Source organism: Ambystoma mexicanum, chromosome 4p (genome assembly GCF_040938575.1).
Source record: "Ambystoma mexicanum isolate Mex_15411 chromosome 4p, UKY_AmexF1_1, whole genome shotgun sequence".
In the NCBI taxonomy this organism is placed as follows: Eukaryota; Metazoa; Chordata; class Amphibia; order Caudata; family Ambystomatidae; genus Ambystoma; species Ambystoma mexicanum.
This window is the reverse complement of record NC_090927.1, coordinates 308,261,967-308,277,977: the sequence shown is the minus strand read 5'-3', so window position 1 is coordinate 308,277,977 and position 16,011 is coordinate 308,261,967. Positions and strand designations below refer to the sequence as shown.

At 45.2% G+C, this 16,011-nt stretch overlaps 1 protein-coding gene across 3 annotated transcripts in view; it reads left to right on the top strand.

Moving 5' to 3' along the window:
* UBXN2A (UBX domain protein 2A) overlaps positions 1 to 16,011 on the top strand; it is a 720,890-nt gene that overhangs the window by 102,188 nt on the left and 602,691 nt on the right. The window contains exon 2 of one of the 3 annotated variants that reach the window (XM_069605875.1): positions 15,866 to 15,988. The exons of the other annotated variants lie outside the window; for them this stretch is intronic. The gene's annotated coding sequence lies outside the window, so the exon portion shown is untranslated. The remainder of the gene's footprint in view (positions 1 to 15,865; positions 15,989 to 16,011) is intronic. 3 annotated transcript variants of the gene reach the window in all.

Sequence of the window (16,011 nt, the reverse complement as noted above, 5' to 3'; positions counted from 1 at the left end):
TCACAGTGTTACACACACAGAGACTCTGGGCAAACTGGGACTCAGCCGGGACTCCGCGCCGTGCTCCGCGCGGCAATGCAGTCTTTATGCAAATCCACTAGTAAAGGCAGAAAAGGGACTCACAAGTCGCTGCAGCTCCTCACAGTGTTACACACACAGAGACTCTGGGCAAACTGGGACTCAGCCGGGACTCCGCGCCGCGCTCCGCGCGGCAATGCAGTCTTTATGCAAATCCACTAGTAAAGGCAGAAAAGGGACTCACAAGTCGCTGCAGCTCCTCACAGTGTTACACACACAGAGACTCTGGGCAAACTGGGACTCAGCCGGGACTCCGCGCCGCGCTCCGCGCGGCAATGCAGTCTTTATGCAAATCCACTAGTAAAGGCAGAAAAGGGACTCACAAGTCGCTGCAGCTCCTCACAGTTTTACACACACAGAGACTCTGGGCAAACTGGGACTCAGCCGGGACTCCGCTCCGCGCGGCAATGCAGTCTTTATGCAAATCCACTAGTAAAGGCAGAAAAGGGACTCACAAGTCGCTGCAGCTCCTCACAGTGTTACACACACAGAGACTCTGGGCAAACTGGGACTCAGCCGGGTTTTTTGATTAGCCGAGCGTCGCAGTTAGATCCACAGCACCTCATTATATAGTTATTCCAAAGCATATTGTATTGTTATTTGCACAGGCCAGGGTATATAAATGGCAGTTGAACTGCTTTTGAGCCCGTTTCCCTGAAATGCTGCATTGTTCTTCCTGCTGTTTCCCAAAGCACGATGGGGATTTGTTGCATTGTTTTTCTGTGGAATTCTTCTTGTTGCACACAGAAGGTGCAAAAGTAAGTATCCTTGCTGCAAAGGAAGTAAGAAGGCAGCCAAGCCATCATTCTTGTGCCCCTTCGTTTTGATCTGACCCACACTGCTCATTTATTGCTTGTGGGGTCTGTAGCCCGTGCTTCCCTGCTTTCTGGTAGAGTCGTGTGTGCAGCTTTTTGGCACCATTCTGAGTCTTTTTATTCCCCAAGATGCCTCCCCCATTAAGCATGCCGTTTTAATAAGTTCCTTGTGGTTCCTAGTGATAGCCTTGACATCCAAAGCATCGAATGCAAATCCCTCGAAAAACAATGCATTTTTTTCCTTTTTTTTTTATGGCCGGGTCCACTCCAACCCTCTTTTTTTTTTTCCTTAAAACCCATTTTAATAAAAAAACTTTACCTAAAAAAAATGCATTTTTTAGATGCATTGTTTTTCGAGGCTTTTGCTTTCGATGCTATGTATTCAAAGGAATCTGGCAGGTGGGGCGCTCTGGTCCCACTCTACAACACATGATTCAGCCAGATCGTCTGTAGAATTCATCACTTGCTCCTGCATTGAGGTGTAGTTATGGTATTCGGGTCCCTTTTCTTAATGATCTGCTGGAGTTTAGAGATTGGCTCCTGGGTATTATACACAACCCTAACCTACACCAACAGAATGGACAGCTTTGGTGCAAGTGTCTGCTTGGTTTAAAGCACTGGATGGGGAATATGGCTCTGTGGGTTAAGGCTGCAGCTGCTGGCCTCCATCTTCATTTAAAATACACAAACCAGCAGAAAAGAGAGATGTTGTGGCTGAACTCATTCCTGATGTTGCCTGCACCAAGCGTGAGAGCCTGAATGTGAAAGACCGCAGCATCTGTGCCTCTTTTGTGACAACAGCCTCTGACCATATCTACAAAATGGTGGACAGGATTGGAAGGCTCCTAGGCGGAAAAGCCAGGAGGTGCAGCCTCCCCAATATTCTCTGGATCATGCCTGGTTGATCCAGGATATCTGGCAAGCCTGGGGCTTCTTTGGAAGGCTCCTAGGCGGAAAAGCCAGGAGGTGCAGCCTCCCCAATATTCTCTGGATCATGCCTGGTTGATCCAGGATATCTGGCAAGCCTGGGGCTTCTGATATGAGATAGGTATGCAGAATGAGAGGAAGTGGTGCTGGATCATGGCTTTACCGATGGATTTACAATGCTGCTATATATGCACATATGCATTTCTTGAACTTTCAACAAAATGCTCCAAAAAATGTTGCCTGTGCTGAATGAAACGTGCCTCAATGCGGAGTCCGGGCAGACCAGGAGGCACACCTATTCAGGTGGAGGTGGTGGGTGGCTGCTGTGCAAATTCGGCACTGGCAAGAGTAGCCCCAGAGGAATGAGAAGCTGAATTGTAGGCAAGAGGGTCCGAGATCGTGTAATGTCTGATCATGCTGTGACGCTAAAAACCAACTGCAGTTAAATAAATCAGTTTGGCTTGAGCTTCTTGCAGTGGAAATGCAAATGACGCGAATTATTAACATAGAGGTGTAGGGGCACTTTAAACCTCTTGCGTTTATGGAGCTCATTTGGCACGAGTGCCGTTTATAGATAGGCTGCAATGTCACCCGCTTCTAAATAACCCTTGCGCCTGACTTTCGTGTCACTGTGGCCCTGCTGAAATGGGCTCTGCAGCCCCAGTGGCACACCTAAACGGCTCGTGCCAAAACGTGGCATACCGCCAACATTTGCCTCATTTTACAACAATACCTAGCGAAAGTTCAATTGGTATGCATGTTTGAAAGTCTGAAGACTACATCTACTAACAGCATTTTGTTTTGGAAACTGTTCAGCAAATGTGTTAATTGACTACATTTTCAATTAAAGTTTATGGAGTCTACGTTTCAGGGCACAGCCCCTGCATTCATATACAGTCTGGAGGATTGTAGAAGTGCATTTTAATTTAGGGCAAGTTCATATTTGATTTATAAATCAGTAGAGTTCCATTTGTCAGCGTAGTCTGTCTTTGCTTACATTTGAGGCATTGCATTTTTGTGCCATTCTGCTGTTTTTGCACAGGAATAATTTAGGTCTCCGCAAGAGTAGCACTTAAGATAAATTACTGCCCTTCACAATTGTAGTACTCACTTTTTACATCTACCTACAATGTACTTGTTAAGAACTGTAGATCATTACGCTTCAATTTCAGGTGCAATTATCTCGCATCACTTTAATGTGTATCCTATTGCTGAAGTTCTGGCACACATGAGCTTGTGATGCGTCATCCACCACACTTCTTTCACAAAATGGAGCAAGTGACTTTTGTGTGTGGCTAGTGGCCTACAACTTTGACATTTTGCACCCTGCAAATGGGATGGTAGTTTGTAGTTGGAGCCATATGTGGTGTGTTATAGTAGTGCTTGGAAAAGAACAGTACTTTTTATGTGAGAAGTGCTGTATATAGATAATTTGTCAGTATACACGTGTCAGCAGGTGGAGAATGGTGGCACTATAAGGGATGTAATGAGAAAGGTTGGAAAGTATAATATTTATATGGAAGGAAAAGTGGAAAATGCTGTGCCTTTAAAACATTTTTGGAGTATTTTGTTGAAAGTAAAAAAATGCATATGTGCATATCTAGCAGCACTGTAACTAATTAGTATAAGTAAAGGAAATACAGATGCAAAAGATTTCTACAACATTGTTTAGTGGCAGGTGGTGTGTGGCAGTTTAATATGTTGACAGGGTTACAATTAGAGTTTTTGAATGTGATTGGTGGATGGATGTGTGATTGTTCGAAAGCAGGCAATGAGGGAGGGCTATAAAAATACAAGTAAAAAGGGTAGAACGTCCGTGCACGTGCCATCTGGGTGTTTTAACAATGCCTGTCATGGAAAGGGAACTGCAAAGACCGTGGATAGTTGTGAAGGTCCATGGATTACGGTCCTTATTGTATTCTAGAGAAAAGTATTTGTGACAGAAAATAGTTTGTCCTTTTTTCTTTTCTTTTTCTCTAGTATATAATTTTCCATTGCTTTCATTTGCATAGTAGAACATGCTAATGGATCTGTTGGAGAACCTTATTGAGTCTAACTACTTTATTGAAAAATGTTAAGCAGATGGACTGTATTTTTTAAGTTCTATTTTTTAACTGACGGTGGCTCCAAAAGGAACATTTTTGTGGGCGTTTTTGATTTTATATATTTTTTATTTTTTTGCAGGAGATGTCATAAAGTAAGATGGGGAGGGAAATGAGGGAAGCAGCACCAGCCACAGATGCAGAGAGGCAGTTGGACAGGGTAACATCTTGGGCGTGTCGTAAATCTATGGTAGGGGGCAGTGTTTCTCATACTACTTGATTGCAGCCTTGAAAGCACTTGGAAACTGCTCCCCCCTGCAGAGTGGTGTGCCGCAGTACTGTTGTCTTGGGAAGATATGGATCAACAGCCTCTTTTATAGCTGCAAGGCAGCTGGTGGGATTTTCTGCCCAACAGGAGTAGCCTGTGTGTGAGTGCTTGAGGAAGATGAGGTAGAAGAAGACCGCCTACTACTTCCTGAGAAAGGAAAAGCCTTTCGCAGAGCACCTGGGTGCTTTGAGTGAGTGTGGCGGTGCACATTTGTGATCTTTGTCCTCGGTGTTAGTCTTAGCAGTGCACTGTGGTGACGCGAGTTATGGTTGCTTAGCGTACCGCAACTGGCAAATTTCTGTTTCTTTTCAGTTTTACTTGTAACCATAACGTCCCTTTTAATAAAGTTTATTTTTTCACTGAATATATACGTACACGTACTTGGTCAGGGCCTTTGATGTACCAAAAAATGTATCTGTACACCTCCTTAGTAATGCCCAATATTGTATGTTTGTGAAGCTTTTTAAGAGTACCTGCAATTGGTGAATGCAAGTGTCAAGAACATTTTATTTAAGCTTCCCTTATTATTGTTTTCCCTTGTAGACTTAACTTAACCTATATGTCTTTTGCATATATTCAAGATTTGTCACAAACACTGAAGGCATGTATCAATTGTACTGCCTTTTCATATCCGAGGTTACTGAACCTTGAAAAAAAAAATATATATACACACATTCTCACCCTCACCCTCTCTCTGAGTAAAGCTTCATTAATATCTTCTTTTTGGGGCTCGACCGCTGTACTCGTGGGCACTGGGTGGTGGGAAGGATTCAATAATGTTCAACATTCAACAAGGGACATCAGTACTTGGCTAAGCTTGGGGCAGTCAAGAGATGTTCAAGTTTGGCGTAGTTGGCAACCGCTCAAAGTTGTTTTAAATTTCAGAGAGCCACAAGCTGTTTCTTTGTTTCTTAGTGTTGCAAGACCCTGTCGAGGGTCTTTCATTATTATTTTATTTTTGTTTAGCGCTGGCCCTACCCAGATGGTCTGAGAGTGCTTTGCATGGTTCTAAGTTTGAATAGGTGGGAGTTGAAAAAATAACTTGCAATATGTTTTCAGGAAAAGATAGAAAGTTTATTATGGACAGGTAACAGCAGTTGAGGAAGGCAGGGGTATGTGTGGGGAATCAGGTATGTTTTGAGACTCTTTATGAAAGTGGTGATGGAGGGTGCAGTGCATATTTGAAGAGGTAGGGTGTTCCATGCTCTGGTCCCCAGTGGGAAATGCTTGTTTTTGTATGCATCCAAGTTTGCAGAGTGGAATGGGTAGAAGGTGTTGGCTGGCTTGTCTGGTGTTTGTGGGGGTGATGGGTTTGAGTTCGTCATGAAGGTAAGATGGAGTTTTGAGGTGGATGGCTTTTAATACAATGCAGTTTGTTGAAGGCCATTCTCTGGGTTATGGGGAGCAAGTGGGGCCCGGCAAGAATGGGGGTGATGTGTGAATGTTTGGGTAGGTGGAGGAGGAGTCTCGCATTGAGAGAAAAAGGTGAGGCTTTCTGCCATTCACAGACAGGGAGGTTACCAGGGGCACTTGTAAGGCTTGCCACTTTAGCAGACAGAAACTTGGGTGCCAGTGTCCAAGCAGAAAACAGGACTTCTTCAGTAGCCGGTCGTTTCAAATGTTCCTCTGAAGTGGTTATGGGAAGGGGCTGACTCCCTCCCTTCACTTCCCCCTGGGAAGCTTTAGCACTCCTACCCCCATGGCTGAAGACTTTCAGCAGACTGGAACCCAATCAAGTTCCAGTGAAATTCTACTTCTTGAGTCCAAAGATGATTTAACTAAAAGGAGTGCGGGCATCACGCCCTTGACATATACATTTTTTCACAACAAATTGGTCCATTTCAAGGCTGCTGTAAAGGACCATTCTCTACTGTTGTAACAAGATTGTAGTATATCTCCCATAGTGCCTTCTGTGCAGGAATTGGGGAGGGTGCTGTCAGGAACTTATGGTGGCAACAGTAAAGACTGATACAAGTGAATATATTTAACAATGTGCAGGTTTGAAAAATGCCTAATCTAACCTAAATCTAAGATGGAAGCAAGCTTCGAACATCAAATGAAAAATAAGGCAGTCCTTGTGGAGTCTGGTCAAATTGAAAGGGCCTATACTACAACACCTATTGTTAGTCCTTACAACTAATATAGAAAGAGTGTGGGATAAGAGGTACAATAAAGAAAATAAGTGTTCACAAATGATAGTCGGGATGTGTTAACCATGGGCTCTCCCTTCCCCACGTTTTGAGCACAGGATAAGGTGGCTCTTCAGAACACAGCACATGCTCAAGCTTTCCCAGCACAAGCTGACTGTTCTGTTTCAGCTTATCAGGAGCGTTGATGGCCAAGTCTCTTTTTACTTGAAAGCCTCTTGCCTTCGAGGCTCGCAACATAACAAACAAAAAGCTCCTTTCAGCATTCACTTTGGGTGGTAACTCTTCACCCCTGGATCCCCCTCTTTCGGGCTTGGATCCCAAAATAGTTCCTTTCGATATCAGGACCTTCAGTGGTTGAGTCTGCTACTTCCGAGGGCCTGATAGGATTACCAAACATCAAATAAAAGTTCTCTTTGGCTTGTACTTGGGGTGATGATTCTTCACCCCTGCGTCCATCTCTTCCAGCCGCAGACCCTTCTCGAATTTCAATGTTATTATTATTATTTATTATTAATATCTTTTTTAAACCAATCTGGACAACCCTCTGCCGGGTTCACCTGTGTCAACACACTGTTTCTTGGGACTTTAAACTTCACCCCTCTTCACTGGCATCTCTCCATTGGGTCCACTCTTGCCACTTGACAATTCCCTTTTACTCTCAATGATTGCTGGATTCACTCCCCTTGCTTTCTCTTGCTGCGGGATTCACTTCCTTTGCTTTCTCAATAGTTTCTTTTCAACAGTTTGTCGGTCAAAGACTTTTGACTGTACGGGGATTTTGTTCGACCCCTGTATGGCCACTTCGACCTGTTTTGGCGGCTCTCTTACGGCCTTCTGGTATCAGTAGTTTCAATCAACCAGGGATTGACCAGAGCTTCTTGAGTCCGCACCCACGTGGTGATGGTCGCCTCTGCAGCTGGTCTTCACCCAAAAATGTACAGTTCTTTAAACTCTTCACAATAAGCCACTTGCGGTTTTCATTCAACACAGTTTGGTTTCTTATTGGTTCCCCCTTCGACTCACCGGCTGTGATGAACCCCTTGGCTTTCCTTGTATCTGGAGTTAAGGCCGGTACCACAGTAGCAGGAGTTTCCCTCAGTCCTGCTTATCCGCGTAGGCACGCTACGTGTACCGTTGACATCTGCTGCAACACACTTGAGGTATTGTTCGCAGTCTTAGGTTTCCTTTTACGAAGGCTTTGCAGGCCTGTGACGGAAAGGGCAAGGTCGCATCTCTCCTTGTCACCCTCTCTGTTCTCGCAGCCTTTCTCCTTCTCTTGAACTGCCATGCTTAATTAGCTGTCTTGTCGTGCGATCTGCCTTGCCCGTGCTCTTGCTCCACCTTTTTATCCCTGTGGGGAAGGAAAAGGGCCATCCGGTGTGTGTGATTCTGGTCAATTGCCTGACTTTACATGACCCTCGTATTGGGACTTGTGAGGTAAACGGCTCTGGTGTTAGTCTGTTTGTCTTTCGTGTTGTGCGAAAGTGTTTGTGTCTGAAAGGTGGGGGCAGGAGGCAGTGCTTTTGAATGTCCTACGTGGTAGGATGGGGAAAAGATGTTGAAAGAAGGGGGATACCACGTCGCACTTCTCGGTATCCCACTTCCACTCCGAGGACCCCCCATCCAGGTGATCCTCCCTCACTGGTCCACCCCCAGCAACTGGATCCAATAGCGATGGCCGTGTCCTGGCCACCTGGATGACAGATCTCCCAGGGACTAGCTAGGGAGACACCTTCAGGTTTCTCACAGTGCAGAGGAAGTGCATGTGGGTGGAGCCTAGGAATTTCCAAGATGATGGATCCCCTCATGTTTGTAGCTTCTTTCCTGGGCAACTCTAAACGTGTTGCCCTGCCTGCTTGCCTTGCATCAAAGAGACTCAAGTCATTACCTCTCTGGTGTGATATCCTCATTGTGCTGTCAGGTATTCGTTTGAAGCACCAGCCCTCTCCTTACCCATTCGGCGTATATGCTGACCTCTTGTCAAGAGGTTGAGGCTTCCCAGCAGAAAGACAATTGAGCTTCTAGAGAGGGACCCAACAGTTTGTTGTGGGTGGAACTCGGCCCCAGACATTGATGCACAAAAACTCTGAAAGTTGTACGAGTCATTTGAAACCAGTTTGACAATAATATGACATCAGATGTGTTTTTGGTAACTAACTACATTTCCCCATTGAGAAGAATATCACAACTCATATAGCTTTATTATTCTCTTTAACCAAACTACTATCAGTCGTTGGGGATATATAATTGTATTGAAAACTGTTTCTTTACCTTCAAAGGGATTCCCAGTTTATTCCAAAATGGCCAATGACAAACTAAAATTAACATCAATTGACCATTCTCTGTGCAACATGCAGGATTTATAGTAGAAGCTACAAGACTAAAAATACACCTTACTGTATTATATGGCTCTGAAATTTGGTTGATTGGAAAGGGGAGTGAGCTAGATAAAATAAACCGCTTTCTAATGTACGGTGGGCGTGCTAAATGTCGCATTAATTTGATTGATGTGCTGCTTGCCTTTCCATGACTCGTAAAACAGACACACCGTCTCTGCAGTGAGCACTGTGACGGAAAGTGTCAAGCGTTTGCTGGCGGGTTGAACAGTTGGAGTAAACATTTAATTGCAGGTGTAACAGTCTGCAGTGAGTTGGCAAAATGGCAAAGCTGGTGCGTCTTGGTCATTCGCATACAATTGCATGCAAAGAGAAGTAAACAAACCGCACATTCTTCGGAGCGCAAAGAATATCAGTGTTGGATAGAAAAGTAGTGTAGCTGCATGGTTCTCGCTGAATACTTCTCTTCCTGCTACACGTAATGAAGCTGCGTTTCACCTTGTTGTAAGCATTCTTTTATTTCAGAATGTATTCATGTCTGTGAATACTGGTCCTACGGCTAATGGCATACCATGAAGTGTTTGTACTGCATGTGACGAGAACTGAAATCGAAGCACAAGGCACCAGTGGGCAGGGTACTGCCTTCCAACAGTGCACAAGGATAATTACATGTATACCATTCTGCACCACTGCTCCGGCCACCAACAGGAACAGTTGCGTATGGCAGTGGATCCTTAATACATCCTTGCACACCATAGGCTGGGCTGCAGACCCTTACCTGACAAAGAGCATTGTATTGTTTATGTACTGCGATGCGTGACTGTACAAAGGGAAAGTACTTGGAAGTGCTTGGGGAGAGTCAGTCCGAGAGCATGACAATGACTGACGGCTATTTAATTGAGGGCAACCCAACATTTCCCTCTCTTTGTGCACTTCTCCTATGTTATCCCTGTAGGGGGTGCCCCTTCCGTACCGGGCCTTGCCTTCCTTTCCTTCTGTGTGGTGTGTTACAAGATCAAAATAAATGGAAAGCAACTGGAAGAGGAAAAAAGGTCAATGGAAAAATCTGCTTTCAGATTTGGAAAGGCACAAATAGACGTCTTCACAATGTACCACGCTTTCTCCATTCGCAGATGAAATGAAAAGTAACGCAGCCACATCCGCGTCTGCGTAATGCAATTAAAAATGTATGCATTAGATCAGAAACATACGCATGACCTAGGCAAATGCCTCCTTCATCGCAAACAGTATGGAAACTCCGGTAACATATTGTGCACTTTTCCCTCTACAATAAAGAACAATAATGGCGGCATGATTGCGTGTCACCAAAGTCCCACAAACACAAACCAAAAGCAGTCACTGCATTGCAGGTACCCCATAAAAGTTAAAATCCACATAGAAGAATCCAAAATGAGCAACCAATGCACAATGTGCTCCATTCCCTTTCAATCAATGTATTCCAAACTCCCCCAAAAACCGTACACTGTGGCGCGTGAAGCACACAGCGATAACCACAACTTCAAACCACACCCAGAAACCTTATCCAGCAATGCCGTAGCGTGCACAGGGCCATTGCTATGGCGGCCATATGCAAAAGGGCCGGATGTAGAACGTGCAACCTTGTATTTATTGCGATGTCCGCGGACCTCTCGTTCTGTGCGTCCGGGAGTGGGGTAATGACGGTCAACCAGGGTAGGGGATTTTGTTTGCAGTGGTGGCTCTCAAAAGAGCTGTTTTGTATTTTCCTTTTAAGCTGCTTCCATAGAAACTATTTTCTTTCCTGTTTTTATAAGTGTTTTTGTTTGTTGTACTGTACCTCACATTCTTACAATAGCGTCTTCAGTGAAGCCTGTAGATTCGAAAACAAATTGTCATTGCCACTGGGCGACAAAGAAATGCCATTTCAATTGAGAAGGTGCACATATCGATAACCATTGTTGTCATTCTGACAGGACTACATCCCAGCAGCACATAAGAAGTTACACATGCTTCTGTTGATAAGACGCCTTCCGACCTCTGGCTGACAAACATTAATTGGAATAGTTATAAACTGAACTTGGTGGTATACATGAGAAAAGCACCTTAGCAGTTGGAAAAATGCCCTTCACTGCTTTCATCATCTTTTTGAGTTGACGGTACACACGTGAACAAGGCATGGACCCCAAAAGCAAGCCTCCATTGTGCACAACCACAACGTGTACAGTTGTGCAAGTCGCCACATCGACATTCTGCAAGCAAGTCTCTGAAACTACGCACATCTACACTGCACCACAAAGCGTCCAGTTCCTCTAAATTCAAATTGCCATTAAAGCCTCTTTCCATGGCATGCTGGAGCAGATCTAGCACAAAGCGATCACCCACTATGAAAACTGTGCGTCTTGCCATCTCTGCAAGCCTTACTACACAGAGTAATGAAACAAAATATGGCCGCCCTTTCCTTTAACGCACAACCAGACCACCTGATTGGACAATTTCCACAGTCACACTTCCATTCGCCAACATCGTGAGAAGCGCAGATTGTGGCACGTGCGCTCTCCATGTAACATTAGCAGTTCTGTACAGCAGTCCCCTGCGAACATACAACAACCGAAACGTTGTTGCGCCAGCCCTCAGCCTCCACAGTCCGATTTCAATGGCCACTGTTCTGAAAATCCCTGGATGCGGCTTTCGTGGTACATGGGGGTGGGGGGAGCATGTCAACCAAGTTGAGGGCTTTCAGCTGTAGGGGTGGCTCTGAAAAGAGCTGTTGTGGTTTTTCTTTAATTATCTGCTTCCACACAAAGAGCTCGTTTTCGGTTTCATAGAGTAGTGTGTTTTCTGTTCGTCTTCAGATTTTTATAGGAACCTTTTGAATGCATCTTAGAGATGATCAAACAAAACACCATTAACAATGGACGACAACGAAATGCCATTTGATAGCAAGACCTCTGCATTTGTAAAACTAATGATGTCATTGTTACATAAAAACATGCCACCAGCGCACAGAAATTCAGACATGCTTCTGTTACTCAGACACCTTTTAGACTCTGGCTGGGTAGAACAGACAATATAAGTGGTCCATACTCTTCTTGGTGGTATGGCGGAGAAAACCACCTGGCCAGTGGGGTAAAAGCCTCACTGCATTCATCAGCCTCTTGAGTCGACGGAGCAAGCGTAAACAAGACAAGTAACCCAAATTCAAGCCGCCATAATGCATGACGACAACATGCACAGTAACGGAACTGGCCAGGTCTCTGCAAAGTGCATGCATAACGGCTAAACTGAGGTAATCGACAGCGCACCACAATGCGCCCACTGCTTGCAAACTAAAAAAGCCATGAAAGTGTCTTTCCTGGTCATACTTGTGCAGATCTATCACAAAGGCATCACCCTGTTAGGCAGAAACCTGTGCAGTTCCCTTTGGGACCACTGCAAAAGATTTAAGACTACAGGTGTTTGGCAGTGAACCCACTTGGTAGCAGCATGTACCACACAGATTCACTTGGTAGCTGTGGCTGAGCAGTCAGACTTCCCTCAAGAAGAGTTGGGCAGTATACAGAGTATTCACAATAGGTCGAAAGAACATAGTAGAACAAGTAAACACTGACCAGAGCTTGGTGTAAAAGAGATATAATTATTTATTTAAAACCACATCTAGTAAAACACACAGGCACTAATGTTAAGCAGTTCAAAAACACGGTCACTAAAAGATATACACACCCTTCAAAGAATATTAGACAATTCTTAAGTAAAGCCCCACTTATTTTCAGACAGCGGTGAGCGCTTAACGCAGATGGCACTCTAATAATTTGTTTTAAAAAGGGAGAGAAAAGCAGAGTATAAATTGAAACAGATCCCAACACTTTCATAAGAACACAACAAGAGAGGAAGGCAAAGTAAAACCGTGAAGTTCAGAAGGCCAGATCCACTTTAAGAGGATCAGAACGAAATGTGTCCAAGGTCACACGGTTGAAGTGCACAAAAGTCTTGAAAAGGTTCAGAAAGAGTTGGACCAAAGAAAGGGACCAGTTAGATGGTCAAGGCGGCGAGCCCAGTCCAGAAGGTTAAGGGATTATTATTACCTTGTAGCAATCTTTAGAAAGGGAGGCGTGGCGGACACGGTACCTTAAAGTGGTGAGGATACTCCAGTGGGGGCAGTTGTTCCTGTGAGCGGATGTAAGTCGGTGCTTCATCCGGGGGAAGAGAGGATCTCGTCGGGGAGGAAGACAGGAGTCTGTTGCACTGCCATTGAAGAAACCAGCCGCGGAGTTCTCGGGTAAAAAGGAGCGGTCCTTTTATTCGCGGTCCAGTGGTAAGTTGCTATCCATTTGCCGGGGTGCTTGGCACGGGCAATTCGACCACAAGACGTCCTGGGATGCAAGGAAAAGAAGGTAAGCTGGTTGTGCCCACCAGTCAGGGGAAGAAGCCTCTCCAGCCGGGAGATCTTCTCTGTCGTCGGGAAGTGGTGAGTCGGTTCCGCAGGGCTCCACCGGTGGTGTCGTCGTGGTAGGTCGGCTCAGCTTCTCCCTCGTCGGATTCTCAGGTCCTGTGGCGACTTCTGAAGTTCCAGTCCCCAAAGCCCTGCTTTTATGCAGCACACCCCCATTCACTCAGCCTAGCTGTCAATCAAACATGCTAAGTGGTGAGCCGGCCGGCTCACCACTTGGGCCAATCACACAAGAGTGTGACTTGAGTTACCAAGGTAACTCAGTCCAGGGTGCCTAAACCCCCTCCCACACCCCCTGTGGTACCCAGACAGAGTGGCACCACTTTTGGAGGCTTCGGTGGAGAAGCCTGCCAAAAAGTGGAACAAAGGGCTCGACTTGGGTTGGAGTCACAGAAGAGAACACAAACGCCATTTTAGAATCGAGTCCTGGCAAAAAATACCACCCGGCGAATTAATATTAAATAAATAAACCGGCGGTATGTTCGAGGCTATGAGAATTAAATAATTAGAGTTGGTAGCCTCGAACAATGGAACATTTCATAGGGATATATTCGCGGTCGAATATAAAAAGTAGTATCCACTGCCACCAGCCAAAACTCGATCAGGGGGGACGGAGACGTGCCCCCTCGACTAACAGACCACGGGGCAATCGAATTGCCCCGACCAGTATGTCCACAATATGATGGTTTGTACCGGTTTTTGTTAATAATTTGGGACTAGTAAAGCCAATGGTGACTTTACATGCCCTGGGAGACAGTAGTCAGTCCCAGGGTATGGAGTCTATGGTGGGGTGTCACTATGACACCCCTGTGTCACTGCACGGAGGGTGCTGTGTAACACATATAGAAAAAACACATGAGACCCTATGGAGTAAAGGACCCCATAGCCCATAAAACACATAAACAGTCAAAGGAACACCATAAATCGTGTCCAAGAGTGGGAGAAAAAGAGTCCCACTCTTGGCAGGAGAAAAAAAACAAACTCCAGAAATCCAGCAAAGCTGCTGGGGGACTCACTAGGTTAGGAAATTCAGCCTAAAGAGAGAATTCTCCCTAACACACCCAAAGTGAACACAATGCGTTTCTCCATATCCGCCAGCATCACTACGCACAGTAATGAATACCAGTATTACCGCCCTTCCTGTGCCCCACACCCTCAGTACCTGATTGGATAACCCACCCACTGCCATTTCCATTGGCCATCATTGTGAGAAGCGCAGATTGTGGCATGTGCGCTTCCCAAACTACTGCGCCCCAGTAAAGCACAAGTCCTTCTTCCCTTTCCACTATCCTCTTCCCACCACACCCTCATTAGGTTTTGTTAAGTAGTCACACACGCATACACCAATGCCATCCAAGACATCAGCATCTAACACTGTCAGTTCTCCACAAGACGTCATATGAACCGTTCCAAATTCAGCCTGCAAGTGTGCTGTTATTGGAAAGCACCTCCAGTGGAAAGTTCAGTGAAACATTGCACGATTTGTGCATGGACATTCATCCACATGAGCCCCCATCACCATAAAATGAATGTATGAAGATTTGTTTTGGAATTATATTTACAACTCTGCTATAAGTGCCTCTGCGCAAGATATCTGCAACTAAGCATCCATTATGTTTTTGAAAAGTATAGTGTTTTTCCCCCCATCTCCTACCATGAAGTGGCACTTCAATGGTATCTGCTTGCAATGTTTTCATTTAGCCATATCATACAGTGTATTAGAAAAACAGGAACTCTCTTCTTTCCTTCCGACAATGCAACAAATTGTTTGCCACTAACCCATCTCCTACATAAATCGTAAAAATATGGCACCAAAGCCAGCATTGAATGTATCTGACCAACCTAAAGTCAGTTCCCAAAAGATCAGTGTGTGCACGGCTGTGGTTCTTTGTACGCTGCACTATTGCCACAGACTTTTTAAATCTGCCAGATTCTACTCTCTGCCCTTAGCAACTCATCCATAAGAAGACTACATGACTTGTTGTTAGTCTGAAGGCCAGGGATCGTATCTCTACTGGACTAAAATGTCTGCAATAGCTCTCAGTGGCTGTGAAGAATAAAATTAAAACCCTGTGCGTTATGCACAAGGCCTTCTGGTCCCTGGGACCTCAATACCTTCCACTCTCACTTCCTAAATGTCTCCTTGTTCAAGCTCTTCCCGCATCCACCTCCTACTCCCTCTGGTAGATGTCTTTCTTCTGCTGAGAACGCCCTCTGGACCAGGCTCTCTGCCTCCCTCAAACTTGCCGAGAACCATATTAGGGTCTGGAAGCACCTCCAAACCTTTCCATGTGCTTCTTCTTTTTTCCCTCCTCTCCCCTGCTCACTTCCTGCCTAAAACTGCTTGTGCACTGGTTTCCTACTCACCCTCTAATCTGTGCTCCAGCCCACCTCCCTCCCGATAGTTCCACCCCTGCACTGCCTTTCTGCCAAACACTGTACTTGGGGACTGTTTCCTGTAACCCCAACAGTCCAACCACCACTTTTTGTCTACACTTAATCATTGCACTTGCCAGAACTGGCCGTAGTGGCACTTATTGCTATTTTTTGTTGTCCCCATGTACTCCCATGTGAAACAGGGTAGGGGAATGTGTCTTTAGTACTATCTCTGAAAACACTTATTTTTCATTTATTTTTTATCGTGTTTTTATGTACGTGCATACATTTATTTTTGTGATTTGTCTCTTTCGCTGATTGCCTGTTTGCTTCTCCTCCTGACATTTCTATCGACTGAAGGTCAACACTTCTCTTACACTTCTACAGGATTCTCTGCAACGCTTTGTACAGAGTGGCAAACAAAACCCATGCTCCTCTTGGTGTTATCGATGAGAAAATCGCCTTGGCAGCGGGAAACATCTGCATCGCTGCTGTCACAAACTTCCTTAGGTGAGCGAGGAAACGTGAGCAAG